Below are 12,710 nucleotides of genomic sequence, written 5' to 3'. Positions count from 1 at the left end.
GGGAACACCCTAGCTCGCCTGGAGACCGTGCCAGGGCCAGGGCAAGCCCCACGGACAGCTCTATTACTCTGAGTTGGACTCGGTCAGAAAAGACAGATGAGATGATACAAGCCCCTCTTGCTTTAATGTGGTCCTATAGCTGGGATACGCGCAGGCACTGCCGCGCCTCCAGTCGTTACCCTGGCAATTCCCTGCCGCTGTGATTATCGTTCACAAACGCTTCCATCTTATGGACTGAGCCCTATGGGGGGCACTCACTCCCTATAACAAGATGATTTATAAATAGGCACGTCTTCTGCCCTTTCTATAGAGAAACGATGCGCACGGGTCAATCGACTCCCCACCCTTTCTGGTGTGCCAGGATCCCTGCAGACGCATATACACCTAGGATCTGCGTAGCCACCCTCTTCTCACAGCTAGCCGAGCAGCCACTGAAGATCTTGCAAAGAACACAAAGTTCCAGAACAACTCAAGTCTACGCTGTTTGGCTCCTATGAACTGCATTTCCCTCTCTCATTTATCAGTTGTACATCATTACACTGGGAGGGGGCTTCACAGAATAAACTGTCCAGGAAACATCTCTCATTTCAGTCATACCCCGAAATACGTAGGCAAGTAGGAGGGTATCACATGCAGTGCTTTGATATTACACTCATAAGTACATGAGCGTCACTTCTGTTGCTGTGTGACTGCTGTAGATGTGTTTGGTAATTACAGCTCTCAGAGCTCTCTGCCGGATGCAATGTAATTGCAAATGTGGCAATCCAGAATTATAAAAGGAGGAATTTGACTGAGCAATAAATGCTGCAGATGCATGTATATGTGAAGTTCAGCATGACTACACTGGGCATGATTCAGCCACCTGTCAGATCCTCCTACCGGTGATAATCATCCTAATGAAAAGTCACATCCTTTAGGCCACTAATTGTTGCTGTAAGACATTGCAAATTAGTTTGTAGCTTGTTCTAATATTGGGTTTACAGTCAAAATCACATCTGCCTTTCTACTGTTTAACTACAACTGTACCTATTTAACTGTCATGCTTCACGTAGTATTTTTTAATAGTTTTTAAAGTCTTAATCTCACTTCGGCACTTTTTTTTTTTAAAACAGCTCACCAGACACAAGTAGGCCCAATTTCCAAGAAAATGCTCTCTCAAAGCACTTTTTTCATAGTGTTTTCTTAATTAATGAGCCAAATAGTAAGTGCACAGTTTCCCATTACTTCATGGTTCTTAGGATTTCAAGCCAATGAGAATAGGTGCCAGCCTGAAAACCACTTACCATAAAAAAAAGAAAGTTCTAAGGGATATGACAAGAGTAAGCCAGGTCTGGTGTGCAGAGTCCTGTTCTACATGACTGCGTAGAAGATTTCAGGGTCAGCTTCCCCTCTTGAGTCAGACCATTTCTGGACCCTGAGAGCAGCGTGTGTGTCTGAGATACACGCCTCAGGTCCTGCTCCACTTCAGACAAAGAAGATCAGTTTCGCTTTTGACCGCATAGACATATAACAGATCTGAAAAAAAACAGAACAGAAAATTGAGAATGATTAGAGAGATCTAATTATATGACATTTCATGTATAATATTAAAAGCAAAATAAGGATAAACATCCCAAACAAATTTGTGGACTTCGTTTGGCTAAAATGGCTAAAAATGGCCTTGAACTCATAACTTTCCTCCCAGTCACCAACCAAACGATGAGCGCTGCATGAATACACTGAGAAAATATGGCATAAGGGGCTTCAACCATGGGAATTTGCTTACACATACTTGGAAATTTTTTGAGAACAATGACAGCACTGAAATGCATTTCTGACCTCAGAAGCTGAACATCAAGTTAAAACATCTGAAAAGCATATGGCTGCATTACGCATCACACAAAAGCAGGATTAGCTTAGAAACATTGACAGATCTTTAACTGCCCTCCCACTACCAAGTCTAGACCAACACGTACTTCTGGGAGCCCAAGCGGGGACAAAACCAGGTTTCTTATCAGTTTGTGTCTCATGGTTGGTTAACTTTGGTGTCTAGACAGGTGAGAACTTAGGCCGCAGCATCCATGCAGTCACAGCAGCTCTCACACATACGGTCTCCGGTGTTGAAAAGTGTGAGTTTTGGTGGCAGCCTTTTTCTCAGTGGAAACCTTAACAGGGCCGCTCTGCCTCCTTCTTCTCCTGAAATGCATCAGACCTTCCTTCTCTTATGAACACTACCCACGTGTGAAGCTTGGCTGAAACTGGCCACTGGATTTTAAAAAAAAATCCTTACTTGGGGCGGCATGACACAGTGTTGTCACGTAAGCCTCGTTTATATAGAAATGGAGTTAAAAAAAAAAAATAAATCAAGGTAAATATATTGCTGTATTTTCTTTCAGAACTTTATGCTTTTGGCATGGTCCCTGCAACCTGGAACAGAGTGTATTTTAGGTTATATCCTCAAGTGTCTTTTCAGCTGTCAAAGAAGTGATGTCTGATGCAGCAGATCAAGATTCCTGTGATTCCTGGAGGCAATTACTGCCTGTTAAGTGATGTGGCACAACTGCTTTTGACATGGCTGCCACCCCTGTGGTACAAAGCCACCACACGTGGGAGAATATTATAGCCAAAGGATGAAGACTAGAAGATAGAGGAAGGAAAATAGACTAGAAGATAGTGTGCAATGAAACAAATTTGAAATGTGCTAAAAAAACCTATGAAGAATCAACTGTAATTTAATTGTCACCAGTAGTAACCACTTTGAAAAGAGCATTAAAATAGAAATGAGTTATGTGCTTGTAGGAATTTATTAGTCTGCAAGAACAGAAGAGCCAGCTGTTACTGAAACTGAGAGAATTATAAACCAATATAATTAAAATGTCAATATGTTCTAAAAGTTTAGTTTTAGGGGTTGTAACCATTTTGGGTTTGGTTTTTAATTCATCAATATATACAGATAAGCGGGTCTAGTTGAACGGAAGAGAATTCATCATCATTCTTTCTCAAGATACCTATAACCACAATAGCAAAGATAGCTTGAGGAAATTGTCTTCTATATGTATGCCTACCTTTGTGTTACTGCCCTTGGCTTCAGCCTCCAATACTTTTGAGTATATGTTTTAGCCCCATTCATCTTTATTTAACAGCTAGATTTAAGTATTTTAGTAGCATCAACCCAACCAGATTCAAAAATACATTAAAAATGCCCAAACTGCATTTCCCATCCTTAGAATTTCCAGGTAACGTGGCTCATTATGTCATGCAGAGATATCTGAGCGGCATTAAGGCAGTGCTTCCAGAGTTCCTCCACTTGCTTCGTTTCACGCTGATCTGAGACGCAGGAAGACCTTGATGGTGGGAGCCACAGAGGAGGTTTTGTTCTGTGTTCATCTCCAGCCCGTGCAGAAGTTCCTCCACAAAGCTTCTCACCAGCATGATTTTGAACAGCCCTTAGGCCTCTCTCAGTTACGTTTGGGGTTTGCCTCAGGGCCAAAGAGAGGAAAGTAAATCCACCTCATCTTTTCATTTTGAGTCCCCAGACACAGACTGTCATATCAGAAAGTCTGGCAAGATGGGCTGTACTCATGTTCTACAGAGTACTACACGACGAGAGCTCTGTGTACTGGGTACATGCTGATACAGTTATACACAGGGATAGGAAATGAAAACTGTCAACCTGGGATGTCCAACATTCGCCCGTAACAATATTTGGGCATTTAAATAAAACAGCCTGATTTTCAAAGGAAAAATCATCTCCAGCTCCCATTGACTTCAGCAGAATTTGTCAATCCGTAGCATTTTTAAAAACCAGCCCACCTCTACTCAGGTTCCTAATTATGGAATTAGGCACCTAATTTTAGATACTTATTTTTGAAAATTTTGGCCTATGGGCTTGATTCTCATCCTGTTACATCAGCTCTCCCTGGTATAAGTGTGTCAATTAAGTCAATGGAGTTACTTCTACAGGAAACCTGTCCCACGACTGGAAAATCAGGATCTGCAACAGAGTAGGAACAACAATATTTTAGTTTTCTTTCTTAGAAGTACACAAATCATGGTCCTGGTGCTAAATATTTTGAAGAGAGTAAACAAACACAACAAGTGTACATCAACAGGTGCTCTACTGTTAGACCCTGCTGTTTGCTAACTTAGAGATTTATCTTTTCATACGGTTCCTACCAAAACCCTCCATTGCTTAATTTCACTACTAATTGGCCCTTTCAAAGTAAAAATATGTAGCTATTATCACGTTCTTACCTCCTAAATTAACTTTTTGAAATTAGTAAAATGACATCTGTGGGGGTTTTTTTTTCCCTGTGTGCTCTCAAATTCCTTTATTTTCCAAGTAGTACTTTCTCACTGGAGACACAGCCAAGACTAAGCTGAGAGGGAACTATGAGAACAACAGAACAGTAATTGCACTCCTCTCAAAAGAAAAGCTTATCCTCCACGCCAGAAATAATTTCCTGGACTAGACGCTTTGCTATTAAACCTTGTTTACATACAGGAGATTCCTTTAGTTGGAAGCAACCCGGTCCTTGTCCTGTGCTGCTCCTCAAGTTCCCCTGATCACATGGGATGCCCTGTGCCTTCTTCACTCTTCTGGCAGCAGCAACAGGAGCTTAGCACCTCTCAGGATGGAACCTCTTCTTCTGCCCTTCTCCCAGAGACTGAGGTCTAGCAGTCAGGCCTTCTTGCCAACAGAAATTAAGCCCTTCCTGCGCTTCCATAATTCACTTTGGAAACAGTAACTTGTATAATCTCTTCTCTGTTTGGAGCAACTCCTAAAATGATGTTTCATAAATGCTGTGTGCTTCTTTAGTAACTGATCTGTGATGCCTAATTAGATACAGGCTCCAAAAGAGCCTGTGCTGTCTCATCTGAAGTGGTGACTGGTGGTAATGGAAATACAGAAGTATGAAGATAAATACACGTAAAGGTTCTGCTTTACAAAAAGACTAACCACCCATTCTGTGTAAGTGTCAATCTAAGCAGATACCTACTCAATAAGATCGCAACAGTTAAGTTTCATTGCATCAGCACTTGACTAATCAGGCAGTAGTGCACCAAAAAGTAAATGATCTACTTGTGAATAGATCATTAATTTCTGAAAGAGAGGGAAATTATTCTCTTTTACATAGAAGACATTTTCTGTGGCTGTAATATTCATTCTAGACTGGAAACAGGTTTGGTTTTCTTTTCCCCCCCAATATTTTTTCAAGGGGATTGTGCAAGTTCACTGATTAATGCTAACATTACTCAATGTTTACCCAGGACTAAACTTGATGGAAACATTAATCAGAAAATATATAGGTTTCCATATTAAAACTGAAGTTTTTGTAGCAACAGCAAGCCCTGACATTCCCCGAACAGAAGCTAGAGATACATGTTTGCCAAGACAAACAGCAAGATGTTGCCAACAGTAGAAGGTTTTGGGAAAATAGAAGCACAAGAACTGTTTCCAATCTAGGTCATCTCTCGCCACTCAGCACCCTCGGTTTATTTTTGAGCAGGTATATCCAGAAGCTATACCCCAGTTACTCGTTGCAGTGATCCGGCAGGAATCCAAGCACCCTATTTATACTATTTCTATTAATTTCAGTGGAAAGTGAGTGCATAACACTTGGAAGGAGGTGTTTGGTGTTTTGCAATGCTGTTTTCCTATCGCTAATGGCTTGATCTATCTTGCAACAATTTCCAGCGCAGTTCTGCACAAGTAATTGCACCAAATTAGTTGCTGGTGTAACTCCACCTGGTAGGAGTTCACGAAGTTCAACTTCTGATGCCTCCGCCAGCCCTGTTTACTTTCCCTCTCCTACCGCAGCAGCTGGGTCACGGTTTAGCACTGTACCAAGGAATAGGTGGCACATCCCAGCCGGCTTCTCCCGGCTCAGGCAGCTCTCTCATCTACGGCAGGACTCATGTTCACAGCCTTTGCCCTCACGTGCCTCCACTGCTACCGGCTCCTCACCTGGAGCTTGTACCACAACCCCCTTTTGCCAAGTTTTTCTACACGGCTGTCTGCAGACTTGCCATCCCATTCAGCCTCTGTCAGGCAGGCCTTCGGACTTGCCAGTTTCAGGCAGTGCTCATCCTCTGTCACATTAGTACCCATTTCATAGAAAGGCACGGAGGTCACAGGTGAAGCAGAGCCAGCATCCCTCCAAAGGGACATCTTGTCATACGTCTCACCCTGCAAGCATAGCTGTTGCACCTAGGAGAAAACTGACACAGTGAGCACATTCGCAGCACATTAAAGAATTACTACAGCTACACTGCTGAGCGTATTGAAATTACAGACAACTTTCCACAGACACCATAAATGAAAAGGATCATTCGTTTATGTAGAGGAGCGATTACCTTGCTGGAACAACAAGCCCAGCCTATAGATCCACCCAGGCTAAATTAATACCACAACTCCTACTAGACTTACGAGAGAGTAGGGCAGGAAAGTAGCACATTGTTAAATACAGGGCAATATTTAATGTAACCACATGCATGGTTTACAAGAGAGGTTGCATATCATTTACTAAAGTAGTCAGTGAGTTGGGGCTTATTAGGTAAGTGCCAGAGCTATTGCAAAACTGCCATGGCCTCGTTCTAAAAATTTTAGTTGCATAGTTATTAGACAGAGCCCTTCTAATATATTCAAGGCTATTCAGTGGCATGCACTACATGTTAACAGTAAAGACCAAATGGAAACAGCACTGAACAGAAAGGGTTGCACATAGTCATCAGGACTGATTTCTCAATGCAGAAATGTGAAAATTACCCAGATTCAGGTATCGCCGGTTCCCAATTTTTTTCTTCTTTTTCTTTTTTAGATAAAAAAGTATTCCCTAAAATTCCACTCATTAGCTGCTGTCCTGTAATTGTATAGTCCGTAGTGAAGAACGCTACAGCTCACCTCGCTCGTTGGCAGGGTTGGTTATATCAGTTGCGGGCTCAACTCCACGCTCTTCATATACCAAAATTTTCTTGAAAAAGACAGAGCCTACACCTCTCACCCTAAGCGTAGTGTTTGTAAGCTTTACTGTACCTAAACCAAAACATTTTCTCTTTTCAAGACTCTGACATCCTCTGAAAGTGAGAGCATAGTAGCAACTATAGCAAAAAATAAGCATTAAAAGCTAAACACTGAAAGGCCTGATTGTACTTTGCTGTGTAAAAAAAAAAAAAAACCAACCGTGCCTGGCAAATGTCATCAATGGTAAAATCCTTGGCCCATATACAAAGGTCAAGTCCCCTTCATACAGAGGGAGCTAGGATTTCAGCTTGGGCTATATTGGATAGTGCTTTCTTTACTACTTTCACACTAGATCAATTATAATTTTTATCCTTACAGTTGATTTATTATCACATTGTATAACACTATTTGAAGGGGAAGTTGACATTTGTTCAAGGACCTCAAACAAAAGCAATAAAGTACAGTATTTATACTAAAAAAATAAACAAAATTGCAGCAAGTTATTAAATTGCTCACCTTTGGATGTCAATTAAAACTTGAAAATGAAAAAGATCACTGTACATATTTATAGCAAAGTCAATCTTTACTTAATTAGGCTAGATATTTTTTTAAAACTGGCGATACAGTTAGAACATTGTAGCTGTATCTGTGCTTGTATTGCTTTTGGCTCCTTCTGAATTTCTTGGTTAATTTATTTTCCCTTTAAGATGTTTAACTGAGTTTCTTTCTTTGCACAAAAGATAAGCAGCTTCACTGCCTGGAAAACACAGAGCCCGATTGTTCTCCTGCTTACACCAGTGCAAATCAGCAATGATCCCACCAGTCTATAGAATTACATCAATGTAAAGCTGACGTCAGAGAGCAATCAAAGCCCTTGTTTCAAAGCTAATTGTTTTTGCTTAAAAAAAAAAAAAAGAAAAGATGAGTACAGAACACATTTGTTCTCCTTCTCAACTGAAATGTCAAAGAAGTGCTGCAGTTTTGGCATCTGATCTGTGTGGGCTTTGCACACATGGATCACGTTTCAAAAACAGGGCCCTAGTCACAACCCATCATGCTAAGAGTCCATTTCCTTGCCCTGATTTTAAGGGAAGGGAGGGGTTTGTCCCTGTGTTTGCTGTCATTGAGACAACTTTTTCCACTGTCTGGAGCCAGTAGCAAACTGTCATCAGCTATTGGCAATAAAGCTCCAGCAACAAATACGTGGCCCATTTAAAGCCATTCCTCAGCTCTGCTTCACCAAGTGAATTGTTCTGCACATATAATGCTTTCAGATTTTTGCTTGGCAATGAAAGAAGCATCATACCGAGACTTGCAATCTTCCCCCCCTGCTTCTTTAAATAAATGTATTGCTTGTGCAAGAGACTGAGTGGGGGAGCTGGGAAGAGGATATATTCATAGAGCTCCTGGGCTCTGGACTGTCTCAGGAGGCTGCTGTGGACTGCAGCATCTCTAGGGCTGCTCTAACTTATGGCAGGTGCCTTCCGGATGCTCCAGCACAGCATCAACTTGTGAAGACACAAACTGGGTGGAAGTTGCTTTTCTCCCACTTCCACCATAGCTCTGGTCACTGTAGCACTGAATCTTCATCGCTGCTTTGTTATCAGCCTTCTGGATTCACCTCCCTTATGTTTAAAAATCTGAAAGCCGGGTCCTCATTGCAATGGAAACTTGGCCCGGCAACACCCATCTGTAACCAGAGCCCGTTCAGTTGTGCACGGCAGAGATGAGCCAGGCTCGCACAGACACTGCAGCAGCTCAGGCATTGAGGGTGCCACTGGGGCACCTGTGACCCCCCCCCACGTTATGCTACGCACCCACTGACTGCTACCTGGCTGCTCCTGTTCCCGTTTCCCTCTGCAGATTTCGAGCGCTGACCAGGAGCGCTGGCTTTTGTTTGCACTGCGGGACTTCCCCTTCTGATAACAGTCTCCTCCAGCTGCACAACGGGCCCCCAAAAGCTTTACCTGGCAGCAGTTCCAGGTGGTTGTATAACACTGGCTCAACAATGCTTGTACGGCATTAGCAGGGATTAAGCCTGCGCTCGTTACACAAGCCAGAGCCACACAATCTAATTGACATGCTCTACCCCTCAAACAACTTTCATCAGAAGTTTCGAATGGAGTGATTTAGAAACGACAACCAAATTGGCGTTGATCTTTTTTTACATCATTACTCAAACACCAAAAGTACCGTGGGTGCTGATCAGTTCCTTATGTACATACTATCTAGCAAAGCAGTAACCTGAAATTTGTTTACAAAATAAAGCACTTGAGGTGCCACAGCATGCAGAGAAGCTACAGTTTATGTTGAAGAGAAAATCCAGAGATTCCCTCGCACTTCTCTGGGGTAAGGGAATATATATTTTCAGTAGTATAGTTACAAGGAGAAAAATGGGCAAACCAGAGGTGAAGAAAACAAGGGGAAAACACACTAAGTTATAGATGAAAATAAACTGCTGAATCTAGACAGGAGAGACTGATCAGCTCTGATCAGACAGTGGTGGTCCTCACTGGGCCCCCAAATTCTGTTCTTACCCACAGTTGCTAAGAATTGCCAGGGCAGCGATGACCTCAAAACCATGGAGCCGGAGAATCCCAGGTAGGCAGGTCTGCATTTCTTCTCTCTTTTGATGGAAGCTAAACAGCATTTCATCCTTCTAGAGTATTTGTGTGAAACTCCCAGGCCACTTACCGTGTCAGCTATCATAAAACCAAGCTTAGTTGAACTAGAGAAAAAACATGGGGTGAGCAGAAAGTGAATGCCTGCCTAGCACATATAGAAGCTATAGCTCTAGAAGGGTCCGTGAGGATGATGGACGTGTAGTTTGGTTGTAAAATTCCTCCACCCTTGACTCCGACCCAGCAGCCAGAGCAGGTGGTGGGGACTCATATCCCAACTGACCCCTTCCCCCTTTGCCCCAGGACAGTCCCAGGGCGTGACAAACAGCATTGTCAGCCTGTTAAGGTTTCATGCCAGAGGTCTTCAAGGAGGCTGAACCCCCCCGAGCAGATTGCTGCCAGATGTGGAACACTGGCTGCTCTGTGCACACAAGTAAGAAAGGCAGTATTTACCTACTGAAATAGTTGGAGTTTAATTATTTATTTTTCATGGCACGTAGAGTATCTGTTGAGTAATGAGGCTCCGTTGTGTGCCACTTGCAGCAGGCATAGAAGAGGAAATATTATTTCCATAAAGAGGTTGTATCCTGGAAAGGCAGGGCAGAAACACGTACACAAACAGAGAAGGGAGTTGCCAATGTTCATACTTCTAAAAAAATCTGAAAAAAAAGTCACTCGTTCATGACTTGCTATTATTACTTTGTCAGGTATTCAAGAAGTTTGTTAAAACTCATTTTCACCCTAATAATATTGAGAATGAAATACACAGGAGACATTAAAAGTGCCAAAGGAGTAGCTATGATTCTTGATGTTTACTATGTGGTAGTTTAAGTACCATTTGTCATTGAAAGAAGACAAAAATAGGAAAAAACATGAAGTTCAGTCAGAACATAGTGTTCAGAAATACAGGCAGGAAATGACGATTCACAATAACTAGCAGTGAAAAGCTTCATATTTTCAGTCATTTGTTTTTTATCTGGGGAGATAGTTTGAAGCAACACCTTTTCGCTCACTTCTGGCGAAGGAGCGGGCATTACAGTATACTTGTATTTCAATGCATGAAAAGACAGAGTGTTAGAAATGTCTAAAGTACCCGTGTTAGCTATACTGATGCCAGTGAACCTTAAGGAAAATGTGTGTTGCTTGGGATGCTCTGTCCTGAACAGTATTTTCAACATGTATAAATGCAGAATCACAATTAGAGGGTTGTTCTAAATTATAATCTGGATTTTTCCAAAAATAAACCCTACCCTAACCTCTCCCATGCTGGCTTCACTTGCAGGCCTCTCCTTGGCAGCGGGTCCCTTGACTTCATTTAACTCCAGCTGCCTCTGAGGTCGGTTCCAGATTCTTTTCAATCCAATCAAGAAAATTTGAAATAAGAGAACACTGTTAGAGTACAGTTTGCTAACTTATAAAAGACCAGAAAAAATGAAAAATTAATAGCAAAGGCTATAAAAAAGAATGAGGAATAAAAAATACATTACTGGAGAAACAGCCCTTTTCCCGTTGTTGCTCTGAAGTCACACACATGCACGTTTTTGCACTAAAACCCCTTAAAACCACTGACTTTTCCATCTTTTCAGATTTGGATTTGTCATCAGGTGTTTGCAGGTTACATGGAACACAAGCCTTCTAAACAGCCTCTTTTGGTTTATATACATTAATTGCTCCTGCTGTCAGCCAGAGGGAGATGTATCACCAGTAGGATAATATATAAAGCTAAGTGCTTTCTTGCCAGGGAGTGTAGAATAATATTCTGGTTTTTATAGCACCTTTTCCCTAAGGCCCACAAGGCACTTTACAAGTAAGATTGAATTAAGCTTGTCAGCACTCTGTATGGGAAGTAAATATTTCTTTCTTTATGTTGGAGAAGGGAAACTGAGGCATTAATATTAAGTCCCCAGCAAAGCATTTAGCTGCATGTTTTCAAGCCCTTTAAACTTCTCACATGATTTAATTAAGCACATACTCAAGTGTTTTGCTGGAATACTGCCTAAGAAAGATGCTACAGCCAAGCTGCCAATTTAGTCTGCAGCTGGGAAAACACCACGGGTTCCCCATCACTCACACTTTAACAACAAGAACTTTTTTTTAATCCGATGCTTTCCCTAAAAATGAGATCACATCTTTCAAGTCTCACCTGCGTGGTGCGTTGTCACCTGAGCCTGGACGAGTCCTGGGAGGTGATGTCCTGGCAGGCCCCCTGGCAGGGCTACGCAGGGCACCGACCTCCGTGACTCTGCTGCCTGTCCGCATGCTGCAATGGAGAAACGCAGTTTACTGTTGGACAGTTTGGTGTTCAAAGTGCCAGGCTGCGCTGTTTTGATTAAGCACATCGATATGAAATTCTTCAACACTTTGGTATACAGTGGTATTTCTAGTCTGTGAACATTTTTGATGATTCAGGTTTCTGCCTCTGGTTAAAACCCAGTGCAGCAGGGCTCTGAACACAGCTCAGCTCTGTTTAGATCTAATCACAGACCTGCCCCGATTTCCTACCACAGCTCAGAGGCAGCCATCCTGTCTCAAAAAACCTGCTCTTTAGCGTCTCTCTTCCATCCTGGTTTTTCCCAGGTCTGCCTGGCTTTACCTCTGATCACACAGATATGCCTTTCCATCTCCAGTTTGGCTGTTGAAGGTTCAAACACAGTCTTAGGTATTAGTCAGGGCTGGCACTCAGCTGGAGGGGTCGGGGCAGCTGGCAGCTCTCCGAGGGGCGACATACCCACTCCGTACCTAACCACACAGTGCTTCTGGGCTGAAATCCTTACAAAACTGGCAGTAAACCTACATCCAAGTACCGTGTACGTTCTGTTTGCTCTCTCTTTCCTAAGGGGTCTAACGGCTATTTGCAGGCAGCCTGGTGGGACCGTGGAGATGCTGCTGTTTACAGCTGTGTATTAATGGAGACTGGAATCGGCTCTGATTTTTTGTTACTACACCAGGCTATGAGCAGCAGAGACTCAGGAGTCCATACACTTACGTGGGAAGGAGGTAGCTGCTGATCTGTTTAGGTCAGTTTGAACAGGAGTGGGAGTCCTAAGGCCCTCGGATTGTGAAACACAGTGACCACCGGTGTCACCACCCCTGCGGCTCAGTTTACCAGTCAGCGTCCAGGAGGTTCTCATTAGACACTGGATGTC

Source organism: Aptenodytes patagonicus, chromosome 10 (genome assembly GCF_965638725.1).
Source record: "Aptenodytes patagonicus chromosome 10, bAptPat1.pri.cur, whole genome shotgun sequence".
NCBI classification, from domain to species: Eukaryota; Metazoa; Chordata; class Aves; order Sphenisciformes; family Spheniscidae; genus Aptenodytes; species Aptenodytes patagonicus.
The sequence above is the reverse complement of the archived record's forward strand: the minus strand, read 5'-3'. Positions refer to the sequence as shown.